Raw genomic sequence first — 12,574 nt, 5'->3', positions numbered from 1 at the left:
AAATCAAGACCATGTTTTAAACGTGTCAGGGTTTATTAAATAAAATAGCTCCAAGTGGGGGTAAGCCACCAAGTGCTAGAGCTGGGGGAATGAACAGCAGCAAACCTGGTGAGATGAACAGTTGCTAGGTGCATATCCTGGAGGCCTGGAAAATGATCAGTGAAGGGTTTTGTTTTTCTTTTTCCCACTTAGCTGTCTCTGTTGCCAGACCAAGTCTGGCCTTTATCCCTCAGCAGCTACACCATTCCATTGCTATAATCCACACAGCCACAAGAACGGTTTAGCTGCTTTACAAGTCAATCATGTGATGGGCAGGAAACCAGCGCAGCTGCCTTGTGGTTTTCAGCATGAGAGTTTGATCATTCAGTTTTCTTCTTAATTGTCTGCTGATCCTGGGGCACTCCCATCTTGTGATCTCTGCAATGGACCTGACAGGCTCAAGTACAAACTGACAAACGCCCAGCATGTGTCATGCTTTTTTGTCTTCCTAGTTTGTCTGAAATTTGCAATGCTGAAACAGGCCTGGAACAGTTCCAGCCCTTTCACATTCCTCCTGTAGTGCAGCACAGGGATGTCTCTTTCCAGGAGCTCAGCATTATTCAGTGGAATTCACACTGCAGGATGGGGGGACCTTTAAAGGCATCAGATGCCTGATTCTCACACTGCAGGATACTTGACTTCAGTGGGTTTCTGTGCATGCTGTGGCAGGGGCATACAGCCCCAGGACTATAGCCTATATTTCAATATGGACTATTTCATCTGAACAGAGTCAAGCCCTGTTCTTTCTCTCAACATACTAAGCCAATTACCCTCTTACAAATGCTCTCCTCTTTCCACCGACACATCCTCATTATTTGTAATGCTATTTACAAAGCAATGCATGCTCTTCCATGGCAGCTGCAGAGAGGCTGGGGGGCACAAAGGCAGGCAAGGAAGGGGCACACGCATCCAAGGGGGCCAAGTTTGTGGAGGACTCTTGGTGGAGGACTCAGAAAGTGCATGTCTCCGTTGGGATGGCCATGTGACAGGCAGCCTCAGTTGGTGACACAGTACTTCCAGAAGCAGTCTGGGACAAGGAGAGTGGAGGAGAAGTGTGACAGTCAGTGGGAGGGGATACAGCACAGTTCTGATATAGCAGCATGGCTGAGCTTTGTGGATACAGTTATCTAGCCAGGCGCCTATAGTTGCCATGGCAATCAGTTCCAAAGCCAGGTAGTTAGATGGCTCACTGTTAGCATTTGGACTCACCATTCTGCATCCACAATAGCTTGCGAGTAGAAAAGACAGACGCTTCTATCTGGAAATGTCAGATAAAGCTCCTGAAGGTATTAAACTGAGCAGACTGATGGAGCAATGGACCTCCCTAACCCTTTAATTCACCATACAGGTGAAACTTTATGGTGGGAAATTAATGGTTTCAGTGTAACAGCTAAGAAGCCTCCATTTTTGAGAAGGGCTCCTGAAAACTCCTGCTTGGATCCTAGGCTGTCAAATTGAGGGTTCACACAGGATAGACTATTTTGCTGTCCCAGAGATGGAGACAGATCTCTGAAGAGACCCAGGTCCTGATTCACTCTCACCTCTGTTAAACTGGCTTTCCACCAGTGTAACTACATTGGGCATACAATGGCATAAATACACCTTACAGAACCACAGAGCTTGAAAAGTCCTGTAGTCAAGCCTCTGCATTAAGGCAGGACCAGGAAAACCCAGACCATCCCTGGTAGGGGTTTGGCCAACCTCTTCTTACAAACCTCCTGTGATGGGGATCCCACACCTCCCTAGGTTACCTGTTCCAAAGCTTAGCTATACTTATAGCCAGAAAGCTTTTCTTAATACCTAACCCTAAATTTCCCTTGCTGCAGCTTAAGCTGATTATCTTCTGTCCCACCCTCAGCTGACAGGGAGAACAATTGATCCCTGTCCCCTTTAGAACAGCACTGAATATATTTGAAGATTGATCAGACTTTCCCTCAGTCTTCTTTTCTCCAGACTAAATACATCCAGTTTTGTAACCTTTCCTCACAGGTCAGGTTTTCTAAATCTTTGATCATTTTTGTTGCTCCCCTCTGGGCTCTCTCCAATTTGTCCACATCTTTCCTAAAGTGTGCTGCCCAGAACTTGGCACAGTACTCCAGCTGAGGCCTTTCCAGTGCTGAGTAGAGCAGGACAATTAGCTCCCATGTCTTACATATGACAGTACTGTTAATATGCCCCAGAATGATGACAGTATTTTTTTGCAACAGTATCACATTGTTGGCTCTCATTTCATTTGTGATCCACTGTAACCCCCGGATTCTTTCCAGCAGTACTGCCAGTTATTCCCCGTTTTGTAGTTCTGTGTTTGATTTGTCCTTCCTAAGTGAAGAACTTTGCATTTGTCTTTATTGAATTGTTGATTTCAGACCAGTTCTCCAGTTTATCAGGATCATTTTGGAGGAGACTTGGAGCCAGTGCTCAGTCAGCTGTTCACATTATGCTCACAGTGAAATGATCACAGGCAATATTCTATCTTTAGTCATCAAGTAACACATTCCCAGAACATACTGGGCCAGATTCACTCCAGGAGCCAGGCCTGGTGCAGGGCATCTGTCAGGTTTGCTGTAGTGCAAGATACCTACTGTCTTCCTTTCACCCAGGGGCCTGCAGACAGGCAGTGCAGCCCCAAGTCCAGGCTGTGACACGTACAGAGTGGGTATAGCTATAGCAGCTAGTGAACCCAGCTGGGTTCATCTACAGAACCTTGTGGGAGCTGAGGAATTACCCTGGGATCACCTTCTGCCTACCCCCTGGGATGAATCCTCTCTGGGATGCAGTGGTTTTGCTGGCATAGGAGGGAGCCAATTACCCCACATGTCAAGTCACTGCTACTCAATATGGCCAGTCGAGTCCTTTGACACTTTTATTGAGATGTCCATGGAGTAATTGACTGTTGTCAGTCCTTTGAGCAGTCACTTCAGGCAGGTTTCACAACCAGCCAGAGCAAGGGGATCTAGAGTTTCTATCCTCCTCAGAGGAATGGGAGGTACTTGGGGAGCTGAAGTTTCGAGTTCCCACTCTCCCTGAATTGCACTTACCCCTACAATTCCTTTTCACGACATGACTGGGGAAAGCGCCTTCAGCTCCTACCACTGGCCTTCCAACTCACTCCCAGAGTCTGCAAAACTAACGCTCTGCTTGATTCCTGCAGCAAGTGACAAGCATCCCACCCTGACAGATCAGACATCTGGCTGCTGAGAACAAGGAACCGCACTCAGCAAACTGCCCCTTCTCCTCCTGGAGACTCAGGTCGGCTCTGTGGCTCCCCAGGAGCTAAGTGCTCACCTCGTTTGTTGGGTTTCTGTCGGGGCTGCTCTGATTTGGTAAAGCCCTGGCTCTGGAGCTGGTCTGTGGCCACCAGTTTCCACAGGATCATCTTGACATCGTTCACCTGAAAAGACACAGGGCCACGCTGGCTCACAACAGCCCTTCGCTGGGGAGAAAGTGCCCTCCTTGGAACCCTTTCCTTCCCTCCTCACCTCCCAATCACACATGCTAGTGAAGAGACTGCCTCAGCAGCACTGCAAACTGCAAGCATGTTGCTTGAATTCCAGCCCCCTGGCAGCAGGACCAGCAAGAGCTCCCTCATATTGATGCCCTGAGCCTGCACAGCAAGGTCCTGCCAATGACAGATTAAACTCCCAACAGTGTGAACTTCCCTCCAGCAGTGCCCTGTTACAGCCCCTAGACCTCAAAACTGCTTTCTCCATCACCAGGCCTACTCCAGGATGACTGGCCTGCGTCTGATCATTTGAGATTTGGCATCCCAAACAAGGCTGACTACTCCACAGTGAAAAACAGCAACAATGCCTGTCTCTCTCACTCACCAGGTTATCAGGGGTGTCCTCTGGAGAGGTCTCTTTGCCTCCTGAAATGACAAAATATCTATGGCAATACTATCATCAACAGAACACAGAGCAACTGGGTTTTCCAATAGAATGGCTGGGTAACAATCAAATGGGTGTGACGGAATGCATCTTGTCTTCACCCCCTACACATGACTGTAATAATCTTTGTGCAAAATATGTCTTGTGAGCTATCATTTGAAAACTAACTCACTGCTCAATAGGATCATGGTGAAATGTGTGCAGCAACATTATCTGTAAAGTTATTAATTACCCCTGAGTGAGGTTGGTGGCATATGTTCAAAACCAGCCGCAGTTTGGGAGGACCGGTCAAGCGGGTCTTAAACAAAGGAATGTGTATTTACTTCAATTTACATGGAAGTGGTAACCAAGGTCTTTGAGACAACAAGAGGGAGACAAAGCAAATCTGCATTTTAGCAAACAACAGCATGAAGCCTCTTTCATGAGGAGACTCCATGTCTCTCCCTGTCCAGCCCCTTCTTTTTCAGCTGAGACGACAAAAGAAGCAGCCACTGGACTTTGGAAGCAGGTCTTGGTCTGAGAGTTTGGTCAGCAAAGTTACTGGAAACATGTGGTAAGGGACTTCACCTTGAGCCAAGTCTAGTTAGTTGAGTTTAGCCCTAGAACGTATTTTCACTTTATTTCTTTGGTAACCGTTTCTGATTTTAAGGCCTTATACTCACTGAAAACCTGTCTCCTTGTAGTTAAATCAACTTGTTTAATTCTTTAATCAAAACTGATCCAGAGTTGTGAACTGTATGGATAACTTCATTTAAAGTGGCAAACTGCTGTATATTGATCCCCTTAGAGGGGCAATGGACCTAATCTATCTGGACTGTTCTGGAGAGGGCCAGAAAGTGCAGAACACATATTTGGGGGTAAAATCTGGACCTGGCAGTGTGTTGGGGTCACATTGCAGGTAGTAACCCAGGCTGCTGGGAGCCAGAGTGTGGCAGGTCTGTTGCTGACAGGCTGCTGGGGTCAGAGTTGCTGGACCAGGACTGTATTCATAGACATGGAGCGGGTGACCTGCATACTGTCTGGCTGGTTGTGAGTGGCCCAGGTGGGAGCTACAGCAGCACTGTAAGGCACCCCAGGGCAGACAGTGACACAGCCCTTCACTGGTCTGGATTGCACCCTGAAATGTCACAATGAGACCAAAGGAAATTCTCCTCTTTCAGGGGACAGAGCACAGTACACAAATGAGGGCAAGGAGAGAGGAAGACAGATGCCAAAGACTCAGTACTCACCCTTCCAATGGCCAGCTTTCTGAATCTGGCTTATTCCTTCTTCCAGAGCAGAGAGAACTGAGTTTAGACTCCTGGACTGCCTGAGCCCAGTGGAAGCGGTGTTATCAGATATGAACCCAACTGCATTGTCCTCCAAGTTAAAATCCGTAGGAACAAAATCTGGGTTAAACAGATAAATTATCACAAGGTTCCTGGTACTCTAGGACAGTCCTGCTCCTCAGACAGACAGGCAGAGAAATGTGATATGTTGTGAGGGGTAGTACTGGAATCTTTCGTCACTTGTGGCTGTGAGTATATCACGTGGGCCTGATCTCTGTCCCAGGCCCCACAGGAAATGCACTCTGGCTTCTGGTGGGATGAAGTACTTTGGGCCACAGCTGTAGTGACCACTGTCAGCCAGGCTAGGTGGGAAAGGATATTCCAAAGGGGTATGGTTATTGCCCTAAAGGGCACCCTATGGCTTTGTCACTGGTGTTTCTAGGCACCTGGAAATCTAAAGCTTTGGCAGTCGGCTGTGGAGACTTGGCACTCAAGCAGTATTTCGCCCCAGGCTGCTCCCAAGTCCCTCACTGCCCAAGTGTGCAGCAGGGAAGCCCTGAGTGGATCCTTTCGAGGGGACTGAGCTGTTCCTGCTCACTTAGGAGCATCCATGGAGGGTGGGCAGCAGAAGCTTAAAGAGAGGGCTGGGCACAGCTGGTGATACCAAATTTTGGCTCCCTCTCACACACTGCTGGATGCCAGTGTCCAGAAGGACCAAGTAGCAGAGGGGAAAAGACATGCAGAGGAGCCACTGGCAACAGCAAAAAGACACAAGTGACTGTGCAATCAACCTATTGGATAACTGAGCTCTTCCCCTCACAATAGCCACCTGCAGGATCACAGTGCTTTGAGGAGCAGGAATTTGTATGGCAAAGTAAAGATTACAAGTCAGCTGGGCCTCCAAGACATCCCAGATCAGTAATTAGAAACATCAGTGTGTGTCCAGTGCTTTCTAATGCAATTTGCATCAGCACTGCTATCACTCTTCTGTAGCCGTCCTCTACCGGCCACAGGGGCTGGCATCAGCTGAGTCCCAGCAGCTGCTGTAAGGTGAAATTCTGGCCTCATTAAAGTCAGCAGCAAAACTCCCATTAATTTCACTTGGACCAGGATTTTACCCACTGCCTTCAGTGGGATTTGCAGGTGCTCAGGAATGCTGAGCATTGGGCCTGTTTGTGGTTTTCATAGTTTCCCTTATGGCTTTTGTTCTCTGCCAAAGTGACCTGTACTTCAACATATTTTTCTAGCTCATCTGATCCTGACTCTGAATCAGGCCTGGGGTCTCTCCAGATAACGTTTGGTCAAAGGTTTCCACAGAACATTAGTGGGATCTTGAAGAAGCAGCTTTGAATGTAGCTCACGATCACCACCTTGGTCGTTAATGGAACTTACACACTGAATCTCTGCAAGCGGAAGCCATTCATGCAACAGATGCCAACTACTGATCCCCACAGGCACTGTTCACCACTGGACTCCAGCCTGAAATCCTCCCCCACACACAAGCCTTCAATAGGCCAGTAACAACACCCAGCTCTCACAGCACATTTGTCATGTGTAGATCACCAAGCGCGTCACACGTGATGTGGGCCATGCCATTACCCCATTTTAGAGGGGTACAGGGAGGTGACGGGACTTGCCCAAGGTCATGCAGTAGCATAACTGGGAATCGAAGCCTGGTCTCCTAATGCCCAGTGTGATGTTCTAGCCACTAGACCATACTGCTTTCTACTCGGCTGCCCTGTAAAATACCAAATGATGGAATCCTGATGTTTCTGACTTAAGTGGTACAAATAATGTTAATTACAAATCCCAAGTCTCACAGCCCTGGTTGGGGCAAAATTCCCACTGATACCCCACTGAGAGCTTTGCCTGAGTGTGACCGAACTGATCCAGCGATGCAGGACTGGCCCCATATATGCTGTTCATAGTCAGACATTAGTTACATTAGTTATTAGCAAGGGTGGTAACTCTAGAAAATTGCTTTATACATGAGCTGTGCTTTCCAGATCTCCCGTTTAGAAGCCAGAAATGCCTATGTAATCTCCCTTTCTCCATGGGGTCATTATATATTTACTTCTGTCTGGCTACCTATAGGGTACACAGGGCTCTCACCACAGGAGCATCTGAGCAGCTCACCTGAACTCAGCTACCTGCATCTTATTTTAGAAAACAATCATCAATGAGATCAGATTGCTCATGAATAGACTGGTCTTTAGTAATTTAAAAATAATTCTAGCCCTCATGTAGCATTTTTAATCAGCAAATTTCAAAACAATTTGCAAAGGTGGTCAGTATGATTAACCCCAAGTGGGGAAACTGAGACACACAGCAGCAGTGACTTGCCCAAGGTCACCCAGCCGGCCAGCGGCAGAGCCAGAAATTTAATGCTGCTCTCGTGAGTCCCAGTCCACTGCCCAATTTATTAGGCCACACTGCCTGTCTGAGCCTAAGAACGGGATCTGTTGTCTCACCTCTAATTTGATCCGGTTATACACAGAACCAGACCAGGACAGTCCATCTCACTGGCTGTAGAAAAATTCTGGCATGCTAGCTTGTGGTTCTGATGAGCCAAATCAAACCAGGTCTAAGACCAAAGCAAGGAGATGCAGGCAGGTTTGCATGCACTTTCTAGTGGTCGATGCCAAACTAAATGTCAGATTTGGTTTGATTCCAGTTGGAACTGGACAGGACCTGCCCATTAGGACACTGACTAAACTCTGCCTGGCTTATCGGTGCTGCCAATCAAGTGAAAGAAAGATTCAGTAATGGCTCTTACCTTGCACCCCATCACTCTCGGGGTACATGGGATAGGCATCCATGTGGCAGGCTGCCGAAAGCACTGCCAGGGAGCACAGCAGAACCTGGGGATGCATCTGCCGGACTCCTCTTCTCCTTGGAAACTTGATCAGCATTGGAGGAGCCTGCCAGACTGATGGAGGGCTGAGAAGGGAATTCTTCTTTTATACATTTCTCATGTATCAATCTCTGAGAGATCAATATGTCATCAGTGTGATTCTCATCTTCCTAGCCGTCCATCCATCCTGGTGACAGAGCCAGCCATCACTATTATCACCCGGGTGCCATCCCTTAAATCTCCCCCGGATCGCTGCTTGAACAGGTGGTGTTAACAGACATTTGCCTGGCCTTTGAAGATCCCCACTGTTTACCTTGGCCATGCTGAACAGGAGACGGGGCAGTTCCCCTCTCTGCGCCCTGATGTCACAGGCCTGAGAGCCTCACAATGAATGCAGCAGGTTTCAGCCAACACTGAGTGGAAATCTGAGGAGAGATGACAGTGAAACAGAACAGCCATTTGTAGAAAACCCACAGTTCCTTTTCACAGGACACTGTTTTGCAGACATCGCTGTGCCATTTTCCCCAAAACCCTTTCAGATCAGGACTTTCCAGCCAGGGTTAATGATAAAGGCCCAGATCTGCAAAGATATTTAGGCACCTAACTCCCATTGATTCTAAATATCTTTGAGGATCTGGGCCAAAGTACCCCCACTTCGAGACATCCCCTCTTATTGCATCCCCGGTCAGTGATAATGCAGACCCTTTTCCATAGGACACACATCAGAAGTCCCCATTCTCCAACAACCACACAAGGTTAGTGGTCATTTCCCTCCTCCTAGAAGCCACAGGTCGGAACAACTAGCTCCAGGCCGCTGCTGAAGTTCGCAAGGGGCCCCCCCTTTCCTTTCACTGAACCCCAAGCCATGGCTAAAGGGTCTCCTTCTAGGGGAGGCCACGATTAGTATTGATAAAGTCCCCTCTCCCAGGGACACCCCAATTGGGATGGTCCATGCCCAAAAATGTCAGGGGATTTTCACTGGGTTGTGCGATTTTGTACACACAGCACCATTCACATTTGTTTCTAAATTCTGGACATTTTCAGTTTTGAGTTTAATATTTATTCTTCCATGTGCAGAGGTGGTGGCAGGAGATGGGGGGAGGGAAAGTATTGCATTGTTGGCTTCACTCCACCCTACTGACGCTCAGGCAATGGATATGAGCATAAATAGTTTGGGGAAAATTAGGAGTAAACTAAGGTGTCTTATGAAAGATGGAAGTTTCATGTGTCCCTGGTTAGCTCTTTGGGGCTCTCCCCCTACTTCTTGCACTCATGGCCTCCACTGGCTGATGTTCCATACCACAGTCACTATCACACAGTCAATGGCAGATAAGCCACTGAGCCCATAGGGCCCAGGCCCTAGGACCCCAGCCAACTGGGGGCCCCTAGCTTCTACCCAGTGGGTGGGGTGGGGAAAGCCCCTGTGCCCCCTGACCCTATCCCCCGCAGAAGCCGCATGATGAGGGAAGCCCCCTGGCAGCACTCTCCCACCCCATGCCCAGCAGAAGGCTTGGGATGGGAGAAGCACCTTCCCCCCGCCAGCAGCACCCCAGCCCATCCCCGGCAGAAACTGCGGGATGGGAGAAGCCCACCCCCAGCAGTGGGGCGGGGGACAGAAAGGAGCAAACAGGTTGTAGGGTGGGCAGAATGGGGGGGACCATGAGTCGAACAGGGGCAGGGTCCTGGGGAAGGGTGAGAAAGAGGTGTGGCTGTGGGCAGGGCTGCAGATGGAAGAAATGGAACAGGGGGGGACTGCAGGTGGAAGAGGTAGGGGGGATCCCTCCACTTGCTGTGGCCCAGGGCCCCAGGAAACCTTAATCCGCCTCTGCACACAGCCTTTGCCATGGAAGAGTGGACAGGGCTTTTTGAAGCCCATCCACACAATCTATTGAGTCTATTGTGTTGAAGTATTGAGTTAGGTGTGGTACTGTCTCCCCTTCCTCTCTGCTGTGCAGCCAGGACATGCTCCCCCACTGGGCTCCCGGCGCCTAATGAATGGAAAACATAAGGTTCACCACTTTACAGAAACAAGTGTCATCACTGGGGCTGCTGGAGCCCGAGCTCTGAGATCTTCCTACCTCTCAGGGTCCTAGAGCCTGGGCCCCAGCCTGACCCCGGAAGTCTACACAGCTATGAACCAGCCCCACAGCCCAAGCCTGTGAGTTGAAGTTAGCTGGCACAGGCAAGCTGGAGTGTCTACTTGCCGTGTAGACATTCCCTAAGGGGAAATGGGGCCACACCTGTGCCTGAATTAATTAGTTGCTTCCAGCCTGAGGAGGTGGGGCTCAGAGGGGTCAGGTGATAGATTAATGGACACCTGGGCTTATCAAAGGACTGAGAGTGTGAACAGACTAGAGAGGGAACCACAGGCTGAGTGGCTCACTCCCGAGCCAGGATCTGCAGGGGAAAGGGAACATCATGGGAATCAGCATGGGCCCAGGGTCTAGCCCAGAGCACAGAGAAAGAGAGACTCTCAGATGTAGCCCAGAAAGGGACAGGGCCTAGATGGTGGGTTGAAGAGACGTCCCCAATGGCAGAGGGACCTTTTTGCTTGTTTGGGACTTTTTAGTTGGATTTTGCTACCCCAGGAGGGGTCTGTTTGCTGTGATGTGGCTGGAGGCTAAGTTACATCTCCAGCACAGACCCGTGCATGCACTGCCAAGGAGACCAACCTCCGGGAGGGAAACTGAGGCTGACAGTGCCAGCTCCACTATGCTTAGCCAGCAGAGAGCACTATGGGATGGCTATTACCTGTGATGGAGGCTCGTGTATATTCCATAGTAACATCACATTTAAAGGCTTGTTAAAAATTGTGCTAAGATATTTCCAGAGTAATTGGCAATAAAAAAAAATTATTAGAAATGTTGCTAAAAGAGAGGGCCTGACTCCAAAGAGGGTTGCAAATAGGTGCCAGGGGCTCATGACCACCTTGCCTTTCCCATAGTGTATGTGTGTGTGTGTGTGTGTAGCAGTGGGGGGGAGTCTTGGCATAGACTAAGCATCTGGGGGGCAGGGACCATCTTTTGTGCTGTTTGTGCCCAGGACCTAGCACAGCAGGGTCTTGCTCCATGAATGGGGCTCCTGAGCACAACGCTCCTACAAACAATAAATAACAGTAGAGGAGAGGAGAGGAGAGATGTTGGAGGGGCTGTGGGTTGGGAAAAGCCGAGGAAGAAAGAAATATTTTGCCTTCCACTTGCTGAGAAGAGCCAAATTAGGTAGAGCACCGTCGGGGTACTCTTAGACAAGCATTTGCTGTTGCTCCCTCTCCTAAATTGAGGCTCATATTTCATGCAGCAGCTTGAGGGACTGGACTAGTGAGCATTACCTTTGTCTGCACATCATTGCCCATCAGCTAAGGCCTAGACAAGACTGATGAGGCCCGTCACCCGTCCATCCTCCCCCTAAGTTCCAGACAGCTTAGACTATTCTCCTCTGATTAAATCCATTTCTGTTCTATTTCCAATTTGTTTCCACTGTCTGGATGTCAGATTTCTTGAGACAGAATGAAATATCTCTGATAGGGGCCCATCACTCCTTTCATCGGACCAGACAGGCACAGGGGCCAAGGTGTGAGCCAGACATCAGTCACAAAGGGCTAGGTAAGAAGGTGGTGAGAGTGCAGAGATCGGCGATTACATCTTATCAGTGATATAGCTTTGCTGGTCCCAGTCTAGCCCAGATCTCAGAACCACAGCACAGCTGGCTGGCATATGGTGCAGGTTGGGATTGATGGTCAGTGCCAGATTTTGTGGGGCCCAGGACTAGAATAGCACAGAGGGCTGCAGGCCAAGAGGAAAGGGCATTGGTATTGCTTCGTGGAGGTCCAGGACTGGCATCTCAGGGCATGCTGCAGATCAGGAATGAGGTAAAACTGAAGGCCTGTGATTGAGGGGAGCTTGCAAAGATGTTGCCCATGCCAGACTCGACACGAGCCAGTGCTAAGGGTCTTGTATTTGTTCTGAATATTCAGTCACTCTTATGGGCTCGATTCTAGCAGACTTTCTGGGAGGAATGTCCACTTACTAAGTGGTCCACACACAGGATGAAAAAGTTTGAGAGACATTCTAGGAGAGACCTCTCAGCGTGGCTGTCAGTGAAAGGCTAGCCTCTGCAGGAAGGAGAGCTTTCTATACGAAGGAGAGCTGTGCTTCTCCCCATACTGCAACTGACATAACATTCTTGGCACTCTGATCTGGTTGCTCTGCAAAAGGACTCCAAGTAAGTGAGAGTATGTTCCAGGGATTAGAGGATAGGGTAGGGAGTCAGAAGTCCAGGGCTGCTAATGGAGCACTTGACTTGGGCATGTCACTTAGCCATTCTATCTTGGTTTCCCCACCTGTGAATTGCTGCTAATATTTCCCTTCCTCATGGCGGTGTTATGAGGCTTCCCTGATCAGTGTTTTAATACTCTGTAATATGGGTCAGGGCGCCGTTGCCACAGCCGACAGCCCAGGGTGTTCCCCGGGTCAGGGCGCCACCGGAGGGGGCAACAGGCAGCTCCCGTGGAGCTGCCACAGTGGTGC

Source organism: Chelonoidis abingdonii, chromosome 8 (genome assembly GCF_003597395.2).
Source record: "Chelonoidis abingdonii isolate Lonesome George chromosome 8, CheloAbing_2.0, whole genome shotgun sequence".
NCBI classification, from domain to species: domain Eukaryota; kingdom Metazoa; phylum Chordata; order Testudines; family Testudinidae; genus Chelonoidis; species Chelonoidis abingdonii.
This window is presented reverse-complemented; position numbering follows the sequence as displayed.